The 5,321-nt window shown below is 44.2% G+C and overlaps 1 long non-coding RNA gene across 1 annotated transcript; it reads left to right on the top strand.

The window, feature by feature from the left end:
• The first annotated feature begins 1,794 nt into the window (after nt 1–1,794).
• LOC148315940 (uncharacterized) lies at nt 1,795–4,712 on the top strand. The gene is made up of 3 exons (XR_015840508.1): nt 1,795–1,855; nt 1,943–2,092; nt 4,535–4,712. It is a non-coding gene; the product is annotated as an uncharacterized LOC148315940 (long non-coding RNA).
• Nucleotides 4,713–5,321: the final 609 nt, after the last annotated feature.

Here is a 5,321-nt window from a genome sequence, read left to right as displayed (position 1 = left end):
TGTCCAGCATGGTATATATCTTTTACGGACTCCCCGGGGTATGTGCTTTTTTGCACTGCTCTGAATGAGTTTATTGAACCTAATTATATTCTCCTGTTTTGCTGGGATTCGCTTGCATGTCTTATCAACTTGCTCTGCGAAACCCTGCCAGTTTGCCTTTCTAAAGTTTAAAGGATAATGTAAATGGCAGTCAATTTAAAAACTGAACAAAGAGTAGACTGCTAGGAGCCACTTTTGTGATCCAGGCATGGAAGTCCATTGTTTCAGAGGGGTCTCGTTCACACCTCCTGTGGTGCAGCTGTGATCCAATCTTCCTGCATTCCAATCCTGAGGGTTTGGTCATTAGCATGGTCTAAACTTCAGTTACACTTAAAGGATTTCATACATTTGACTATTAAAGGAATATAAGAGTTTGAGCTTAACATAGTTCATTAGATGTTGGTGCATCCAATGTATGAAAATGTGATATTGTAAAATGCTGAGAGTGTGACTGGTGAAGCGAAACTGGTTGCGGGGGTTGTGCAAGAATGGAATGTTTTAGAAGCAGAAGGTGCTGAGCGAGACAAGATGACTCCGGGAAGGAGCGGCCATCGGGGGATCGCACGCAGGAGGAGCCACGGGATTCGGCGGGAGGAGAAAGACCAATGAGAGCGAGCTAAAGTTAACTGCAATAAACATAGCCAATAGAATCATGCCAGGATGCCTTTGTCTGTGCCATTTTTGCATGTTGTATAGTATGAATCAGTACTGGGCAACTCGGGGGTAGAACACATTCGCTGGTGGCAAGAGAGGTGTAGAGTTGTATTGAGAGGGACCCGAGATCCAGGTGCCATGTAGAAAATCTGTATTGGGAATAAATCCACTTTGTGCGTGAAAATGCCGGCTTCCTGATACCTTTCTATTGCAGAACGAGCACGCATATTGTTGGATGAGTGAGAGTTGGGTAAGGTCGCAAATTGGAGTCAGATTACTTATTTGAGTTTACATTGGGTTAAAGTTAAATTCTAACATTGATATAAAGATAAATTCCAACAAGTTCCATCTTGGCAGGGGTAGAGATTGTGTGACTGGTATGTTGATTCCTGTTTTTATCAATATTGGTCGGTGCTGGGACCTTGGGAAGTTACCCAGCACTCTTCGATGTGCTGGCATTGATATGCCATCTGTGTCCCTCGTAACGAAGGTCAGGTCAGGTGTGTATTCCCTCTGCCATCGTGCTGAGTGGAAGGTGCCTGGTTCATTTGGATGGTAAAGGAGGTGGAGATTATTTATTTCTGCCCAGTTGCTGAGCTGGATTCCAGCTGGGTCGGGCTCTGTGTATCCCCACGATGTATGGTGGCTATTGAAGTCTCCTAATATTATAGATTGATGTTGGTATTGTGGGAGGACACTAATTGGCCAGCTTGTATTTGGAGGCTTGTATATGTTGACCACTGTTGTACCCAGCACCTCAATCTCTGACCTGTGTATATTGTGTTCGTCCATAGAGGATCCTCTGTCTATGGCAGGGATGTCTTCATGTACATATATCATGGTTCCGTACTGTTGATGATCTATTCTCGTGATGGGTATGAAGCTGGATATACTGTATCTCGATGGGGGCGATTCTTTAGTCAGATGAGTTTCCTGCAGTGCCAACACTTGTACATCTTTCTCCCTCAGCATCTGCGCCATCAACTCACACTTAGCCATCGATATACCCTCCACATTCAATGAGATTATCCTCAGTCCTCCTCCTACTGTCACTACATTGTCATTTAGGTCATCATTAACTGAGTCTAGCGTATTTTTCGAAGTTGCAGGACTCTCTACTGCACCAACGCGGACCTGGTTATCCTGGGCGACGGCCGATCCAGTATGAATATTCCTTCTTTGAGCTTCCATTTCCATTTTTGAGGTGTGTAGTCGAGAGCAAGTTTTTAACGCTTGGTTCGACCACCAGGGTGGGATTCCTCTTAGTCAGGCCCCCAGAATGCTGGCTGCACTCCAGGGAGCCGCTCAAGCCTCCACACGACGACAACGTGGGAATCCCGGTCGTGGAGGGTGTCGTCACTTTCGGCGCGACATCTGTTCGTCTGCTTTCATCCACCAGGCGAGTAAACGCAACTATGGTTTCGTGCACCACCACATGCAACACTTGCACCATTCTCATGGAAAGACTCTCCCTGCTGGAGGGACGTGTCCGCCAGCTAGAGCAGAGTAATGTGGTAAGCGTAAATGTGGCGGACAGCACCGGTTAGCATTGGCCGTAAACGGCTTGCTAATCGCGTTGAGCCTGTTAAGACACAGAGCAGTTCCATTCCACCTCGGTCTCCTGGCTCCCGCACTTTAGTGAAAGGTGACTCCATTACTCGATACATTAAGCTTGAAAATCCAACCACAGAATGTGTATTGCTGGGGCCAGAGCACCCGACATTGAAGCTAATCTTATGGAGCTAGCACGCAAGAGACCTAGACACCAGCGCAGTGCAAACAACGCTAGCTATTCAGATATAGTGATACACGTCGGCTCCAATGACACTAGTGTTACTGCCGTTTCAATGATACGCTGGCTAAAGAAAGTTTTAACGCGCACTCACTCACCATGGGTTGAAGTTGCGATGACGTTCGCTCGGCTTCACTGGTCTTAATGTTGATGTGTAGTTATGTATGTCACGTCAAACAGTCAAGGGTTAGTCTTAATCGTAGTCATTTCAGTCCAGATGTCATGCCGTGAAGTCAAGTAAATCAAATAAATAAATCAATGGCTACGGTCTTCCAAACTTCAAATCAAAAACATCCGTGCATATGCGGTAATCAATACAATATACTATCTTCTATCTTCCAGTTTGTACATAAATAATGCGTCTTGAGTAAGTGCGGTTGAAAAACGGTATCCGACCAGCGTTCCCCCACCTGTCCTGCATTTGTTATTTATGGATGAACGCAACCAGTGCTGACGTCATCAATTGCCCTAGTGGTGGTGTTGCCATACTGCATTACTCAAAAGAAAACTGCTCCAACAACTAGGATGAAGCAATCAGAGATCACAAAGAAAAAACATAGCAAGGACTTGTGATCTCGCCAGAAAGATGAGTCTGAGTCGAGTAATTGTCTCTGGCCCCTTGCCTGCGAGAGGCAATGATGAGAAAGATGGGGGTGTAGCCCTCATTTCCGAATTTAATCTAAAACTTAGTCCTCGTCCTAGCAATTCCTTCAAAACATTTGAAGTTCTCATTATGCGATCCACGGCCGCACTGCCGTTTTATCTTGCCGTTTTTTACCGTCCCCCTGGCTCTTACTCAGGCTTTTTAGATGAATTTTCTGAATTTGTGGCTGATTTGGTAACTCATGCGGATAATATATCATGGGCGACTTCAACATTCATATGAATCTCCCGTCGGAACCACTTACCGTGGCGTTTCGGACAATAATTGATATGTTTGGTTTCATGCAAATAATAGATGAAGCAACGCATATAAATGGTAACACGTTAGATTTGGTATTAACCCGGGGCTTAGCATCCTCAAAAATAATTGTATTACCATATACTAGTGCTATAGCTGACCATTACTTAATCAAATTTGAAGTCTTGGCGCATTGCCATCGTTCTGACCATGATCAAAGCTATAGCAGCCGCAACATTAGCTCCTTAACCACCGCTGCGCTCTCTGAGCTACTCCCTTTAGTAACCGATTCGTTTCCTAATTATATTGGTACGATTGATGATCTTACAAACAACTTTAATGTCGCTCTGTTAAATGCGCCTGACTCCGTCGCACCTTTAAAAACTAAAACTTGTCCAAAGAGGCTGACTCCGTGGTTTAATGAGGAAACACGCATACTGAAACGATTCTTGTAGGAAGCTTGAGCGCAAATGGCGTGCGACCAAACTGGAGGTCTTCCGTCAGGCATGGTGTGCTAGTTTATACAAGGAAGCGCTCAATCTAGCCAAAACTAATTATTACTCTAGATTAATTGTTTTACATAAAAACAACCCTAAATATTTATTTGCTACTGTAGCAATGCTAACGCAACAGCAACCAACCTCGGATAGCTCTTCCTATTCAGCTCACGATTTCATGCAATTCTTTACTCAGAAGATTGAGTGTATTCGTGATGAGATTAAAGACACTGTTCTTACAATTCCGTTGAATTCCGTCATAAATGGTGTTAATAGGGACATTAGGGCTGATAACTGTCCGATAACCTTATCTCAATTTAAAAAAGTATCTCTTGAAAGCCAAACAAAATTGCTTAGTGGGGCAAAACCGACAACTTGTGTGCTCGATCCGCTTCCTGGCAAACTAATTAAAGAACTGTTTATGACCCTAGGACCGTCTGTCTTAAATATTATTAATCTATCACTTACCACGGGTATAGTACCAGCAGCTTTAGGACCGCCATTATGCGACCGCTACTTAAGCAACCAAACCTCGACCCAGAGAGTCTCAACAACTATAGACCGGTTTCAAATCTTCCGTTTATTGCAAAAATCTTGAAAAACTTAATGAATATATGACTAGTAATAATCAATTTGAACCTTTCCAATCAGGTTTTACCGAATGGAAGCTACGGAGGAGGAGGGCATGCTCGCGTGACAGTTAAGCCGAAGAGGAGCACCTTCCCCGGGCACGGGCGGTGTCAAGCGGCCCCTAAGTTTAACCGAATGGAAGCTCCGGAGGAGGAGGGCATGCTCGCGTCACAGTTAAGCCGAAGAGGAGCACCTCTTCCCCCCGGGCACGAGCGGAGCGCGAGGCTGTCAGTTATGAATGAATAAATGAATAAATAAATAAATGAAGAATGCCACCTTTCATTTCACTGGCATGATCCGTGCCTGTCATGCCGCGTGTGTTTTTGTTTTTTCAGCTGTGTGGGCGTTCCTCCAGCGATCGTCTCGCGCCATGCGGTCAGCTGCTGAGAGACGCGCCCACCAGCCCCGCACCGGATTCCCATTCACTCACTGATTACACTCACTACCACCTACACTGACTACCTGGCGTCGGATTGTTATCCTACTTGTGTCTGCGTTTGGAGAGTCCTGCTCAATCCTCCAGCTCTGCTGGAGGATCATAACATTCACAGGGCACACCGGACGGCGTACCAGAAGTTAAAAGTCGAAGTAATTAAATAAATACAAAAATAAGTAATTGAATAAATACAAAAATAATGGCTGGGGAATAAAAAAATAAGAAGTTTTAATAATAATTTTTTTTTGTTATAACATGAATTTCACTCTCTCTCTCTCTACCCGTATATATATATATATATATATATATATATATATATATATATAATTTAAGCATTTTTGAAGGTGCGCCGCTACTTCGCGGATTTTCAGT

The sequence above is a fragment of the Idiotropiscis lumnitzeri genome, unplaced genomic scaffold (assembly GCF_059441095.1).
Source record: "Idiotropiscis lumnitzeri isolate Australia: NSW breed Sydney's pygmy pipehorse unplaced genomic scaffold, RoL_Ilum_1.0 HiC_scaffold_33, whole genome shotgun sequence".
Classification (NCBI taxonomy): domain Eukaryota; kingdom Metazoa; phylum Chordata; class Actinopteri; order Syngnathiformes; family Syngnathidae; genus Idiotropiscis; species Idiotropiscis lumnitzeri.
The sequence above is the reverse complement of the archived record's forward strand: the minus strand, read 5'-3'. Positions and strand labels throughout refer to the sequence as shown.